The sequence below is a fragment of the Hemiscyllium ocellatum genome, chromosome 46, assembly GCF_020745735.1.
Source record: "Hemiscyllium ocellatum isolate sHemOce1 chromosome 46, sHemOce1.pat.X.cur, whole genome shotgun sequence".
NCBI lineage: Eukaryota > Metazoa > Chordata > Chondrichthyes > Orectolobiformes > Hemiscylliidae > Hemiscyllium > Hemiscyllium ocellatum.
The window spans coordinates 24,963,317-24,980,552 of record NC_083446.1 but is presented as its reverse complement, the minus strand read 5'-3'; positions in this window follow the sequence as shown (position 1 = coordinate 24,980,552).

Sequence of the window (17,236 nt, the reverse complement as noted above, 5' to 3'; positions counted from 1 at the left end):
CATCTGTGGAACTAATGTTCAAAAACAGACATAGCTGAAGAAACTAAGCAGGTCTGGCCGCATCTCTTGGAATGAAAGCAGAGTTCATCTTTCGGGTCCAGGTTCTCCAGAAGTATTTGTGCTTTTATTCAGAGTATCCATAATTATTTGTTTATTTGAATATTTGTGCTGTGCCTATTCAACCCTGGATAAACTCAGCAGGTCTGGCAGAACCTGCAGAGACAGAGAAACCGAGTTAGCGTTTCAAGTCCAGTGTGACATTTCTTCAGAACTGAAAACTATTGGAAAATGGGATGGATTTTAATCCCTTGAGAGAGGTGGGGGAGTGGGTGATGCGTAAAAGACAAATGGGCTTCTAACAGTGGTGAACGGGAAGATGATGTGAAAAATGCGAATGGGCGGAAGGGGTTCTCTCCATTGAGTGCAAGATAAAGAAGACACAACCACACAACGTCATAGCGAGACGAGGAGAGAGAATGTATGAAAATGAAGAATAGTCATAATGGGGTCAGTCTGCAAAGTTATCGAATTGCACATTAACTCCTACAAGCTGTTACGTACCGAAGTGTAAAGTGAGGTGTTACTCGAGCTTGGGCTGTGCTTCACTGGAACATTGCAGCAGCTCAGGACTGAAATGTTAGCGTGAGAGCAAGGTAGGTTATTGAAATGGGAAGCAGTGAGAGGGTCAGGGTTATTCCTACAGACAGAGTGGGACTGTTCCTCAAAGCAGTTTCTGTCTAGTCTCGCCAGTGTGAAGGATACTGCATTGTGAGCTGCAATGACAGGATGTTTTAGATGAGATTAGATTCAGCCCAACAAGTCCATACCGACCCTCTGAAGAGTAACCCACCCAGACCCATTCCGCTGTAATGGATCAAACACTATGGGCAATTTAGTATGGCCAATTCACCTGCTGTGCACATCTTTGGACTGCGGGATGAAAACGGAGCACCCAGAGGAAACCCACGCAGACACGGAGAATGTGCAAACTCCGCACAGTCGCCCAAGGCTGTAAATGAACCAGGGTCCCTGGTGCTGTGAGGCAGCAGTACTAATCACTGAGCCACCGAGCCGGCCTCCAACTGTATGGAGACTTTTTTGAAACAGTACAAGTGGGGGCGGCAACGCGGGAGATAGGTCATTCACAGCATAAGGCCCTGTTCGCCGTAGTTTGAAGGAAAATCGTTCACGTCAGAGGCATCTCACTAGAATGTGGCATCATCAAGCAGAATCGTCAGAGACGGAGAAACTGGGAGAAAGGAGTCACCCTCCACTGATCATGTGTTCAGCGACATGCAGAAGTTCCCTCTGAATGATTGAAAAGAACCAGACACTAAATGGAGGAGTTCTGACTCACATCTGGTCTGAAGTTTGATGTGGATAGAAATCCAGAGGAAGGTCAGTGGGTCTACATGGGCAGACATTCAAGCAGATATCCCATAATGCTCAGCAATTAATTGTTTCTGCTCAAAATGAAGAACTTGATAAAGAGATCAACCACCCATTGTTGTCTAAAGCTCTCAAGAATACCATTCATTAACAAATTAATGAGCATTGATATCGGCCCAGATATAGATTGTTTATTTCAGGGATTACTGGCAGATACTCGGCATAAATTTCAGCTGTGTTCCCGAATTATCGAAGAAACCCCTGACATTGCTGCTCCATCCTCTTCACTGCTCGTCTCCTCTTCCTGATTCCAAGTTCTCCCTCTCCAATTACAGAGCATATTCTCTAACATTATGGTCCCTCCCCACATCACCTTAAGTTCTTTGATCCAGTCTACCCTCCCTGCACTAGCATTAAGCTGCGTTTTGTGCTGCCACTCTGCCTCTGGTCTCAGTGTGGCTCGGCCTCTCAATTCATGCTGTTTTCTATATTCCACTCACATATCATTCTTGGAAGTTTCCTTCTTGGAGTAAACCTTATTGAAAACATTCTCCCCTTTTGCCCTGAATTCACACTGTGATCCAAATTTCAAAAAGTATACTCAGCCTTCATCTCACTCTGTTAAAGGTAACTGCATGCATACCGTGTGCTGTAAGAATTCCCTCCGTTACATAGATCTGGCCAGAGATACGATTTCACTGGAGAGATCATCACCTACAGGGAACAAATCATTTACACCAGCATTTTACATCATTCCTCAAAGGGACTGTAAGTATTTCAATGATATAAACAAAATGGTAATAAGAGGGAAGCTCTTGAACTGTCTCTAAAAGCGTGCAAGGTTTTTAACGAACAGGTAAGTGTTAGGGTAGACAAGTCAGCAATAATTCATACCTGGTTTTAAGTGAAGTGGTGACAGAGTGACTAGTGGTACTGTGTGAAATATTCCATAACCCTGTGGATTTCAGGAGTGTTCCAGCGAAACTGGCGAACCTCCAATGTGGCGCCTGCCTTCAAGAAAAGAGCAAGAGAAAAAGCAGGAACCATTTAGCCTCACCATTGTTGCTGGGAATCTGCGAGAGTCTGTTATTAAGGAAGGAATTGCAAGGCATTTAGAAAAACTTCACGCAGAATCAGCATGGTTTTGTGAATGGGAAACTACAAATTGCCTTGTAAAATCATGTAAAGTTTTTTTTTCCCCTGGAGATCCCTAAGAATGTAACAAGGGGATCTGATAACGGGAACTGGTAGACACAAGACTTTCCAGAGATTTTCCACAAGGTATCACTAAATCAAAGCTCTTATACAAGACAGCGGCTCGTAGTATGATGAATAATGTATTAGCATGGGTTGGCGGTTGGTTAATACATAGAAATCAGAGAGTCGCGATTAATGGATGTTTATGATAAATTGTACTGGAGTAAAAATAACTGGAGTTCCACAAATATCAGTCCAATGGCCAGAGTAATTCACAGTCTATACTGATAGTCTGACCGGGGGAGCTGAGTGCAATATACATAAGAATTTGTGGATGACACTGAGAACCAAAATGCAGGTTGTTATTTAATTAAGAGGACTAACAAAATGGAGCAGTACAAAGGGTGTGGAGTGTTCCTGTGTAAAAACATAACGTCAGCATGCTGATGCACCAAGTAACAAGGTTGGTACATTAGGCGGGTTGCTGGGATGAAAGAGATGAATTATTGAGTGCATCTAAAATGGAGAGGCAATTATTCATTGTAGTTGAAATGAATGAGGGTGATATTAGTGAAATGTACAAGATACAGAGTGGGCTTGACAAGGTAGATGTGCTTCCACACCTGGGCAGAGTCTCGAACTCTGGGATATAGATACAGAATAGCAGGTATTGATTTCATTCTGAGATGGAAAAAAAGTCTTCTTTCAGAATATAGTGAATGTTTGGAATTCCCTCACGCAGAGAGTTGTGGGAGCTGGTTCACTGACTGTATTTACAGATGGGGCGGATTGTTTTCTGAGTTAACAGCAAGTTGAGGGATATCAGATGTTAGTAGGAAAGTGGAGTTGAGCCGTGTCATGTACTATTGATTAGATTAAATTACCTACAGTGTGGAAACAGGCCCTTCGGCCCAACAAATCCACACCGACCCTCCAAAGAGAAACCACCCCACTATATTTACCCCTGAATATTCCACCTACCACTACGGACAATTTAGCATGGCCAATTCACACCATGCACACTCTAGAGATCCTATGTAATTACAACAAGTTTGGACTTTACACCGACCCAGTGGGCATCTACCTGATCCGCTCTTGGCAAGGTTGTGAATGTATCTATAAAATCAACTTTCATTCCAAGAGTAACCTGTTAAAGTCTCCATTGTATAAGCCCTTCAGCCCTCGAATATATGAAGCGTAACATATATAATCTGCTTCCAATGTCATTGTATCGTTACTCAGGTAAGGGTAAAGAAAATAATCTTCGATGATTTTTATGCTTGTTTTCTCAGTGTTGTGAGTCTTTGTAACTCTCTTCCCCGCATAGTATTGGAGGTAGAGATATTTTTTTATTATTATTGAAGCACAGACAGAGGGTTCATAAATAACCACGTGTCAAGATTTATTAGGGAGGAATATGCAGTGTGAGGAAAATGCTGACTGTGGTACCAAATGACTCAGATTCAAAACATCAGGAATGCAATGCAGAACAAAATTATGACAGAGATAAAAATTTAAAATGCAACAGTAATAGAATACAGTTCGAAAGGACAATGGGACTGCTCTGTCATTACAGAGAGACCACCCGTTGTGGTTTACCCTGAAGGGCACCACATTTCAGGTGATGGGGTGAGGTTGAGAATGCGTCCCATTCATGGAAACCTCTGTCAGTGGGGAATTGAAACTGCACTGTTGGCCTCCCTCTTCATCACAAACCCGTCGTCCAGCAAACTGAGTGGGAGACTGTGTAACTGTTACAGACAGAAACAGTCACAGAGAAAGGTCAATAAACACTTTCATAACAAGGAAACGGGTGCAATTTAGATAACGTTCAAGATAACAGCTGAAAATAAGATCTTTTCTGCTAAAATAGCATTGTGTAACGAGAAATATGTTTAGAAGCTGTCTTAGGCTGAATAAAATAAGATGAGACAAGTGAAATAATCAGAATTATTCATTGCAATTCGATATCAATCTCCATAAATAAGCGTATATTTTTGCTTGGTCTATGTAAAATTTGCTTACCATTACATAAAAGTACAAAGCTGATGGAATACATTGTTTGGTGAGTCCATCTCCATGGGAAATGCCCTCAAACAGGCGCTTGAAGAAAACCCGGGTGGAAGTGCCAGAGTATTGTCTGGTCAGTGACAGGAACCCAGGTGGTTGAATGACTGGAAGTTCCTGCAACATGGAGCTGAGAAAAGCATCATATCAGCAGCGAATTTATTAAATGCTAGAGCACGTTTTAAGGGCTGAATGGCCTCATGATGGATTTGAATTATATGTGTTTTAAAAATCCTGTATCTCCTCACCTTCGCCATTATGAGTTTCATACTGGGGCACAGACATTTTCCTAAAAATTGGAATTATTTGGAACATTATCTAGAATATTCCATAATCAGCAGTCTCCAGAAATTTCAATCGCCTTGTTGTGCCATTGAAAAAGCGAGACGGGGGTGGGGGGGGGGGGGGGGTGAGAAGAGAGAGAGAGAGAGAGAGAGAGAGAGAGAGGGAAGCTGCTGCATGCAGCAGTGAGAGTACTGGACCATGAGCCTTGTTTAGGAGTAGGTGTGAAAACAGATAGACTCTGAGTGTGATGGAGCAGAGAGAATACGGTGTCACTTATCCTGACGGAGTGGGAAAGGTTATTGATGCTTGTCCTGAATTGCTGGACATTTCTTCAGACCGCAGATACTGCACTGAGTTGGGTGGTGAGGTAAGACCCTGTTCGGTGGGTTTGGCGGTGTGACCCTCCCTGGGAAGAGATGAGCCCCCTTTGTACCAGCCATCCACCAGGCCCTCTGTGCCCCTGTCGACAAACTGTGGTGTAATTGCCCCTTATCTGCCATGCTCAGGGAAGCTGTACAGGGCATTTCCGAACTGAAAAAGCTCAAAAATGCGCCCATTGGCCTTTTAAAGATGGCCCCAGTGCCACGGACCATGGAATATCCATGGGCATCTGAAAGATGGTGAGCACCTCCAGCCATGAGAGGTAGGAGAATCGAACTGGCATTGAATGAGTGACACCATGGTGTGGGGTGGATAGTTCATGAGGTGAGTTCGATAAGATAGCACCAGGAAATTAGCTCAGCCTTACACAAATAATTTCTCTGTTACATGCAATGATAATGGCACTGAAACAAATTATTTTTAGATTCAGCCCAATGAATCGAAGACTCTTCGGACCCCATTCCCAATTACAAAACTATAGAAAAAAATCCTCATGCAAAACTTTTCGTCATCTGAACTCACACCAATATCCCATTCACCCACCATTCTTAGGAATGCTGGCCCACGTTGCAAGATGCCGTTCAAATATCTTCACTTCAGTACTCTGCGCCCTCTGATCTTCCATGAAATTGTCCCTTTCTCGTTTTCCAAAAAATCCTTTTGATTTTTGGTATTTTAATTGATTTTCCCTACCGTCTCTCTCTGGCAGTGAGTTTCACACCCACAACACCCCTTGTCATGTCACAACGGAGATATTGAGCTGTAAATGGATGTGGGCTGCGCATCCTGTCACTTCCAGCATGGGCTGCAAGTTTCCCCACGCTGGGCAGCGATCTAACACAGTGTTACTTACCAATGTACTGGGATGGTGTATACAGTTCTACATGCTGAGAGGTTAACTGCTCCTGGTTTACAGATGAATGCAATGCTATTCACTGTACAGCTCCCCATAATGAACTTTGTCAACGTTTATAGAGCAAGACACTGGTGTGGGCTGCATATCACCCTATGCTGGACAGACCGTTTTGTCCAAGATCTGAATCAATGCACTACTGTGGTCTGTACTGCTCCCCATTTTGGACCGATAGCTAATGGATTAGTGAGAGCTGCACAGTATTCCATCCTGGATGGATTGCTGAGTTGCACTGAGCCTGGTCTGCACAGTGCTCCGTGATGAACAGATATCTCGTCTGTTCTCACACTTGTCTGGGCTGGATCTGTGGGTGGATTGTGTATCCGATATAATTCCTGAGAGAGTTCTCACTGGTCTAGGTCGGCGCATTCAGCTGTCAAACCCCGTGTTTCTGCAACTTAGTGTCCACCAACTAATTATCCAATTACAACATGAATACCCGTTCTTCTTGCTATGGAGCCGAACAAACGATCCTCAAAATATATGAAGAAGGTCGTCTCGACCTGAACATTTTCTTATTTTAATGGTAATTGTGAGGTGCTGTGTTTCAGATGCACTTCGAATGGTCAAAATATTCGTCATTAAGCAAAATACAATTCATTCAAACACTGTAGACAAAATCCAATAAAAACAAGAGGAACGTGGACTAACTTAATCTATTGTAAAACTTAACGGATTGATAGGTTACTTAATTACTAAACAGTAACTGCTCCAACATGGTAACATCCTTGAAACACACACATTTCACAAAACAAATTCAGGAAACATATTGGCTCACATGCAGTTCTCCAATCCAGATGGAATGAACATCAAAAGCCAATTCTGAGAGACATCTCAGCGTGTGTGGCAGCCGGGAGACACTTACGGCCTTCCAACTCTGCTGCGGAGCCAGCAAAAACTGTAGAAAGGGAAAACTGAAACTCCTGGTGCTGGGAGAGTTTATCCGTCACTCCACTGGACCAGGTTGCGGCTGGAAGGACCACAAGACTGAATCTATACCACTTATGCCGCTGTAGGAGCCTTTCAGAAATGCCTAACCCCAGCTAAGCAGTGTAATATTGATCAGATAAATGTCAAAGTAAAAAATGAGGTCTGCAGATGCTGGAGATCACAGCTGCAAATGTGTTGCTGGTCAAAGCACAGCAGGTTAGGCAGCATCTCAGGAATAGAGAATTCGACGTTTCGAGCATAAGCCCTTCATCAGGAATAAGAGAGAGAGAGCCAAGCCGGCTGAGATAAAAGGTAGGGAGGAGGGACTAGGGGGAGGGGCGATGGAGGTGGGATAGGTGGAAGGAGGTCAAGGTGAGGGTGATAGGCCGGAGTGGGGTGGGGGCGGAGAGGTCAGGAAGAGGATTGCAGGTTAGGAGGGCGGTGCTGAGTTGAGGGAACCGACTGAGACAAGGTGGGGGGAGGGGAAATGAGGAAGCTGGAGAAATCTGAATTCATACCTTGTGGTTGGAGGGTTCCCAGGCGGAAGATGAGGCGCTCCTCCTCCAGCCGTCGTGTAGTTGTGTTCTGCCGGTGGAGGAGTCCAAGGACCTGCATGTCCTCGGTGGAGTGGGAGGGGGAGTTAAAGTGTTGAGCCACGGGGTGATTGGGTTGGTTGGTTCGGGCGGCCCAGAGGTGTTCTCTGAAGCGTTCCGCAAGTAAGCGGCCTGTCTCACCAATATAGAGGAGGCCACATCGGGTGCAGCGGATGCAATAGATGATGTGTGTGGAGGTACAGGTGAACTTGTGGCGGATATGGAAGGATCCCTTGGGGCCTTGGAGGGAAGTGAGTGTGGAGGTGTGGGCGCAAGTTTTACATTTCCTGCGGTTGCAGGGGAAGGTGCCGGGGGTGGAGGTTGGGTTGGTGGGGGGTGTGGATCTGACAAGGGAGTCACGAAGGGAGTGGTCCTTGCGGAACGCTGATAGGGGAGGGGAGGGAAATATATCCTTGGTGGTGGGGTCCGTTTGGAGGTGGCGGAAATGGCGGCGGATAATACGTTGTATGCGCAGGTTGGTGGGGTGGTAGGTGAGAACCAGTGGGGTTCTGTCTTGGTGGCGGTTGGAGGAGCGGGGCTCAAGGGCGGAGGAGCGGGAAGTGGAGGAGATGCGGTGGAGGGCATCGTCGATCACGTCTGGGGGGAATCTGCGGTCCTTGAAGAAGGAGGCCATCTGGGTTGTGCGGTGTTGGAATTGGTCCTCCTGGGAGCAGATGCGGCGGAGACGAAGGAATTGAGAATATGGGATGGCGTTTTTACAGGGGGCAGGGTGGGAGGAGGTGTAGTCCAGGTAGCTGTGGGAGTCAGTCGGTTTATCCACACTCACTTCCCTCCAAGGCCCCAAGGGCCCACACCTCCACACTCACTTCCCTCCAAGGCCCCAAGGGATCCTTCCATATCCGCCACAAGTTCACCTGTACCTCCACACACATCATCTATTGCATCCGCTGCACCCGATGTGGCCTCCTCTATATTGGTGAGACAGGCCGCTTACTTGCGGAACGCTTCAGAGAACACCTCTGGGCCGCCCGAACCAACCAACCCAATCACCCCGTGGCTCAACACTTTAACTCCCCCTCCCACTCCACCGAGGACATGCAGGTCCTTGGACTCCTCCACCGGCAGAACACAACTACACGACGGCTGGAGGAGGAGCGCCTCATCTTCCGCCTGGGAACCCTCCAACCACAAGGTATGAATTCAGATTTCTCCAGCTTCCTCATTTCCCCTCCCCCCACCTTGTCTCAGTCGGTTCCCTCAACTCAGCACCGCCCTCCTAACCTGCAATCCTCTTCCTGACCTCTCCGCCCCCACCCCACTCCGGCCTATCACCCTCACCTTGACCTCCTTCCACCTATCCCACCTCCATCGCCCCTCCCCCTAGTCCCTCCTCCCTACCTTTTATCTCAGCCGGCTTGGCTCTCTCTCTCTTATTCCTGATGAAGGGCTTATGCTCGAAACGTCGAATTCTCTATTCCTGAGATGCTGCCTAACCTGCTGTGCTTTGACCAGCAACACATTTGCAGCTGTGATCTCCAGCATCTGCAGACCTCATTTTTTACTCGAAGATTTTAACCTACTGCGAATCCTCTTACAAGGATGCCTTCCTTGAAGAAGCTCTCTTCCTCCCTCTACAAGGATTTCAGTGAGTCCCTCTCTCACTGCACCCCCCAGGTCATCTCCTCTGCACAGAAGCTCTTCAGCCACGTTCTCAAACAGACTCGTTACCACAGCCACATCTCCTTCCTCAGCACCTGCCTAAGGAACCGACTGATCCCACACGGACTCCGAACTACATTCCAACCAACAAAATTTGGACCCAACCAGGACAACCTGTACCTACAACAAATCCGAAGCCTCCAGCAACAGACCTCCCTCCGGATCCTCCGCTCCACCCTTGCAGCCATGCGTCGCTACCTACACTCCCTGCAATCAGCACTACCCCAGCTCAGGACAGCACTCTCACAGACCTGCAAAGGACCCCTGCTGTTCTTCATCTACAGAAGAATCCACAAACTCAACAAACAGTTCTTCCTAGCCCTATCAGAGATTAAAGACAGTAAGTACCAAAAACTTTCATGTACTTACCCCCACACTCGTGGCCCCTCAACTATTCCAGAATCTTCCACAGGCCTGTCGGACGCCATTACACATGTGGCCTCCACAGCGCCCGCGGCACCAAAGGCCGCCGCCCACCGTGACGTCACTTCCGCCCCCACCGACCTCGGAGCCCCCGCGATCGCCGCCCCTACAACTGCCCCGGTGACCACCACACACACAACCGCTTCCACAATCGCCGATGGACCCGCGACCCACGCGGCCACCGGGAATGACCACCACTCCTCCGTCGCCGCAACCATTTCCGCCCCTCCGGTTGCCGTCGACGCAGCCACTTCCGCCCCCACTGACATCACTAACCTGCAGGAGCACAAATCCTCAGGTTTCCCCGCCCCCACGCCGTCTTTCGTCACTACGCATAACCCCGCCCCCACGCCATCTCCCGTCGCTTCACGTAACCCCGCCCCCACGCTTATTTCCGTCACGACGCATGACCCCGCCCCCACGTCGAGCAACGTCACCACGTCTAACTCCGCCCCTACTTCGATCTCTGTCCCCGCCCCTAACCCCGCCCCCAGCTCCAGCTCCAGCTCCAGTCCCACACCAGGTCCTAGCTCCCAGCCTTGCCGGATTTTCACCATCCCTCCAGATCTCCCCCTCTCTGAGGATGAAAAATCAGTCCTCAGCAGGGGCCTCACCTTCGTTCCCCTACGCCCTCGGATTAATGAGTTCAACACGCGGCGAGATATTGAACAATTCTTCCGCTGCCTTCGCCTCCGTGCCTACTTTCACAACCAAGACTCCCGCCCACCCTCTGACGACCCCTTCTCCCGCCTCCAACACACCCCATCCACCTGGACACCCCGTGCAGGCCTCCTACCCGCCCTCGACCTCTTTATAGCCAACTGCCGCCGTGACATCAACCGACTCAACCTGTCCACCCCTCTCACCCACTCCAACCTCTCACCCTCAGAACGTGCAGCCCTCCACTCCCTCCGCTCCAATCCCAACCTCACCATCAAACCTGCAGACAAGGGAGGCGCGGTGGTAGTTTGGCGCACTGACCTGTACACCGCTGAAGCCAAACGCCAGCTCGCGGACGCCTCCTCTTATCGCCCCCTTGACCACGACCCCACCTCCCACCACCAAACCATCATCTCCCAGACCATCCAGGACCTCATCACCTCAGGGGATCTCCCATCCACCGCCTCCAACCTCATAGTCCCACAACCCCGCACCGCCCGTTTCTACCTCCTGCCCAAAATCCACAAACCTGCCTGCCCCGGCCGACCCATTGTCTCAGCCTGCTCCTGCCCCACCGAACTCATCTCCCAATACCTCGACACGGTCCTGTCCCCTTTAGTCCAAGAACTCCCCACCTACGTTCGGGACACCACCCACGCCCTCCACCTCCTCCAGGATTTTCGCTTCCCCGGTCCCCAACGCCTTATTTTCACTATGGACATCCAGTCCCTGTACACCTCCATCCCCCATCACGAAGGACTCAAAGCCCTCCGCTTCTTCCTTTCCCGCCGCACTAACCAGTACCCTTCCACTGACACCCTCCTTCGACTGACTGAACTGGTCCTCACCCTGAATAACTTCTCTTTTCAATCCTCCCACTTCCTCCAAACTAAAGGAGTTGCCATGGGCACCCGCATGGGCCCCAGCTATGCCTGCCTCTTCGTAGGATATGTGGAACAGTCCATCTTCCGCAACTACACTGGCACCACCCCCCACCTTTTCCTCCGCTACATCGATGACTGTATCGGCGCTGCCTCGTGCTCCCACGAGGAGGTTGAACAGTTCATCAACTTTACTAACACCTTCCATCCCGACCTGAAATTCACCTGGACTGTCTCAGACTCCTCCCTCCCCTTCCTAGACCTTTCCATTTCTATCTCGGGCGACCGACTCAACACAGACATCTATTATAAACCGACTGACTCCCACAGCAACCTGGACTACACCTCCTCCCACCCTGCCCCCTGTAAAAACGCCATCCCATATTCCCAATTCCTTCGTCTCCGCCGCATCTGCTCCCAGGAGGACCAATTCCAACACCGCACAACCCAGATGGCCTCCTTCTTCAAGGACCGCAGATTCCCCCCAGACGTGATCGACGATGCCCTCCACCGCATCTCCTCCACTTCCCGCTCCTCCGCCCTTGAGCCCCGCTCCTCCAACCGCCACCAAGACAGAACCCCACTGGTTCTCACCTACCACCCCACCAACCTGCGCATACAACGTATTATCCGCCGCCATTTCCGCCACCTCCAAACGGACCCCACCACCAAGGATATATTTCCCTCCCCTCCCCTATCAGCGTTCCGCAAGGACCACTCCCTTCGTGACTCCCTTGTCAGATCCACACCCCCCACCAACCCAACCTCCACCCCCGGCACCTTCCCCTGCAACCGCAGGAAATGTAAAACTTGCGCCCACACCTCCACACTCACTTCCCTCCAAGGCCCCAAGGGATCCTTCCATATCCGCCACAAGTTCACCTGTACCTCCACACACATCATCTATTGCATCCGCTGCACCCGATGTGGCCTCCTCTATATTGGTGAGACAGGCCGCTTACTTGCGGAACGCTTCAGAGAACACCTCTGGGCCGCCCGAACCAACCAACCCAATCACCCCGTGGCTCAACACTTTAACTCCCCCTCCCACTCCACCGAGGACATGCAGGTCCTTGGACTCCTCCACCGGCAGAACACAACTACACGACGGCTGGAGGAGGAGCGCCTCATCTTCCGCCTGGGAACCCTCCAACCACAAGGTATGAATTCAGATTTCTCCAGCTTCCTCATTTCCCCTCCCCCCACCTTGTCTCAGTCGGTTCCCTCAACTCAGCACCGCCCTCCTAACCTGCAATCCTCTTCCTGACCTCTCCGCCCCCACCCCACTCCGGCCTATCACCCTCACCTTGACCTCCTTCCACCTATCCCACCTCCATCGCCCCTCCCCCTAGTCCCTCCTCCCTACCTTTTATCTCAGCCGGCTTGGCTCTCTCTCTCTTATTCCTGATGAAGGGCTTATGCTCGAAACGTCGAATTCTCTATTCCTGAGATGCTGCCTAACCTGCTGTGCTTTGACCAGCAACACATTTGCAGCAGATAAATGTCAAAGTCAAATATAAATAATTAAAGGCAAAGGATGCAGCAGACCTGGTGATCTGACACAAATGGCCTCGGGAGCACAGCAATTCAGACCCTGCCAAAGCGAAGGAGAATCATCGAGCTTGTGAAGAGAAAGCATCATTTCTCTGCCTTATCTCTAACTTTACAATTGGAGATGTGCCATTAGCCCAATAGTCAGCGATGTCAACATCTCAGGAAGACCAAGTATCATACATTAGAGTTGTTATGAAAGGGGTTAATTGGGGCTGTTTGTACAGTGACTGTGATTGATGTCAGTCTCCATGGACCTTAACTGAGTCACTGGAGGATTTCCTCTTCTACTAGTAAGGGGCTTCCTTCAACCTGTTATCTCATAATATCAGCGGCAGCGTAATCTTCAGGATGATTGGGATCAGCAGCCACAGAGAGAGGGAGATGAAGAGACTCTTAGAACAACAGACTGGAATGTTCCAACAATGGATCAGAACCTGAGAACATTAGACTGTTATGTTCCAATAATGGATCATAATCTGAATGTTTTAGACTGGAATGTTCCAACAATGGACAGGAGTTTATCTTTGGGTCTTTTCTGGATTTCTCAGAATTGGGCATTTTTAGACTTGCGGATACAAGCCATACTGATGATTATTCAAGCAGGTTACTATCCCATTCTCGCTATTATTGGTGTTCCTGGTAAGCCTATCTTTGTCAATTCTATAAACTTTGGTGATCGTTATTTATTTCAGTTATTAATATTTAACAAATGCATAAACTGCTATTTTCAGTTCAATCCCCTTCATTTCCATCAATCTCAGACTCCTCACTCATAAACAACTAAGAAGGAACAAAATTGTTCAGATGCTTGAGTCTTCGTTTTAATCCCAACTGTTTCTCTATATTTTCTCTGCCATCAAACCTGCCCACACCCAGCTCTGCAATATCCGCAGTCTCCAGCTCTGCCTCAGTTTTGTTGTTGAATTAGCCATCATCTTCCCCCTTGTTATCTTCAGATTTTACGGCTCGACTTCTCTTGTGACCTCTCCTCCTATTGCAAATATTGTGAATACATACTTGTTCTTGCTTCTCCAGCTATTTCATAATAGGGACCCCATATCAGAGTAATAATGTCACTGGACGGGTAATTGAGAGGGATAGGTTATGAACTTAAAGGGACTGTTTCAAGTACTATCACCGCCAATGACAGAAGTTAAACTGGAATGACGAAAATTGGAATAAAATCTCATTTTATTAACGACAACCATGAACCATCAGGATTTCTTTCATTATTTCACTTCTGGCCTTTGGTGAAGAAACTAATTGTGACTTCAGACCTACGACCACATGGTGGCTTCATATTATCCAGAAAATTGGCCTCACAGTCAAGGGCAGTTAGTGATGAAAAAAAAATGCTGCCATTGCTGGCGATGCTGACATCCTGTGAAACAACAACATTAAACGTGAAATAAACCAAGGAACTTTGGATGCTGGAAATTTGAAATAAAATTCTCCAGCGTCTGAAAATATTGGAGAATCTCAGCAAGTATGGCAGCCTCTGTCAGGAGAAAAACAAATACAGGTGCAAGTTTAGTGACCTTACATCAACACTGAAATCAACCGACAAATAATATTATTTCTACCAGAGATGGCTGGATGAGTGAAAGGGAGGTTAGTTGAATGGATGGAGAAATGTCCAGCAACAGGGAGTAAAAGAGAAAGAGACAGGGAAAGAAATGAAAATCAAAAGGGACAGCTGATGATGAAGTAGAAGGAAAATAAAAAGGGAGCTTCTTCTAACATAATCCCTTTTCCCCTTATTCCTGAATATCACCTCAATCTTGATATGCCCCTATTTATAGTGAAATATATTCCCTCCAATTCTGTTCTTGGAGTGTGATGATTAACTCCATTGGCAATACTGATGTTGTCCGTATAGTTGCTGAGATACAGAGAAACGTAATGTTACATTGTCAACTACTTCTTCAGAGAAAGGGACTGTTACTGTGGGACTGTGCAGAAACGTAACGGCTTTTTCAGCCAGGAAGAGAAACATTTTCAACACGGAATGGGTACACTTTGTGTGTGAGAGGTTTTGACTTGCGCCTGTCATTAGACAGTAAGGGGAGGTTCATTGGGTGCTTTCCTTGAGTTTGTGTATTATCAGCTGCTGCATGTATTCATAGACACTCGAAGGTCTGGTGACCCCACTCTGGACACTACATTTATAGCATGTTTGGGTCCATGGGAAACAAATGGAGCTGAGACTATACAGATGGTAATCTCTGTACACGGGGAAGGGCTGGGCATTGTACTATCCTCTCTGGGATTTCCAGGAATATTTTTCTAAGCTGAACAAATTCCAAACGTAAAATGTGAACCTTTCAACAATGAGATGCTCACTGAGCTATGTCCCCTCCATCGGTATAACCTGTAGCCTCTCACCAGGGACAAAACTGTGCTGACACTCACCATGAAGTGAACTGGATTAATTCGGAAACTTTCCAAGCAGGTGTTGTTGGCATTTTCATCATCTCCGAAGTGCAGTCTTCCAAAATATTCAGTGGCTGTCAGAAGCCATTTACCAGCTAAGAGGAAGACATTGTATCCATCTCACTGAGGAAGATACAGAAGCAAACTTTCAGATATACTAGGGGACAAGGGGTCTGATGAACATGCAGAACTGCACAAAACTAGAATTAATGAAGAATATGTTTTTGAAAATCCGTTCAAAGTAAAGGTTTTTCTGAGGTGCTGCATCTAGAACATAGAACCTTACAGCGCAATACAAGCCCTTCGGCTCTTGATGCTGTGCCACCCTGCCAGATCAATCGGAAGCCCATCCCACCGACACTATTCCATGTACGTCTATATGCCTGTCCAATGTCGACTTAAATGCACGTAAACTTGGCGTATCTACTACCGTTGCAGGCAAAGCATTCCATACCCTTAATACTCTCTGCGTAGATTAGATTAGATTGCTTAGATTAAATTGCTTACAGTGTGAAAACAGGTCCGTCAGCCCAACAAGTCCACACCGACCTTCCGAAGAGCAATCCACCCAGACCCATTGCCCTACATTTACCCCTTCACCTAACACTACGGTCAATTTAGACTGGCCATTTCACCTAACCTGCACATCTTCAGACTGTGGGAGGAAACTGGAGCACCCGGAGGTAACACATGCAGACACGGGGAGAATGTGCAAACTCCACACAGACAGTTGTCTGAGGCGGGACCTGAACCCGGTTTTCTGGTGCTGTGAGGCAGCAGTGCTAACCACTGTGCCACCCTGCCGTCCGAAAAGAACCTACCTCTGGCATCTGTCTTATACCTATCTCACCTCACTTTAAAGTTGTGTCCCCTCTTATTCGCTGTCACCATACTTCGAAAAAGGCTCTTCCTGTCCACCCTACCTAACCCTCTGATGATCTTGTATGTCTCTAATAAGTCACCTCTCAAACTTTTGTCTCTTTAACGAAAACAGGCTCAAGACCCTCAGCCTTACCTCGTAAGACCTCCCTTCCATATCAGGCAACATCCTAGTACCCTTTCCAAAGCTTCCACATCCTTCTTATAATGCGGTGACCAGAACTGTACGCAACATTCCAAGCGTGGCCATACCAGAGCTTTGTACAGCTGTAGCATAACCTCATGGTTCCGGAACTCAATCCTTTTTAATCAAGGCCAAAGCATTGTATGTCTTCTTAACAACCCTGTCAATCTAGGTGGTAACTTTCAGGGATCTGTGTATGTGGACACCAAGATGACTCTGCTCATCTGCACTCCCAAGAATCTTACCATTAGTCCAATACTTTGCATTCCGATTACTCCATCCAAAGAATATCACCTCACATTTGTCCACATTAAACTCCATTTGCTACCTCTCAGCCCAGCTTTGCATCTTATCTATGCATCTCTTCAACCAACTACATCCTTCGTCACTATCCACAACTCCACCGACCTTAGTGTCATCCGCAAATTTATTAACCCACCCTTCTACATCCTCATCCAGGTCATTTATAAAAATGACAAACAACAGTGGACCCAACACCGACCCTTCCGGTATGCCGCTAGTAACTGGACACCATGAACTTGTTCCATCAAGTACAACCCTGTTTGCTTTCAGCAAGCCAATTACAGATCAAAACTGCTATGTCTCCCACAATCCCATTCCTCATCTCATTCCTCCACATTTTGTATAATAGCCTATTGTGGGGAACCTTATTGAACGCCTTGCTCAAATCCATATACACCACATCAACCGGTTTACTCTCATCTACCTGTTTGGTCACTTTGTCAAAAAACTCAATAAGATTCGTCAGGCACAATCTACCCTTCAC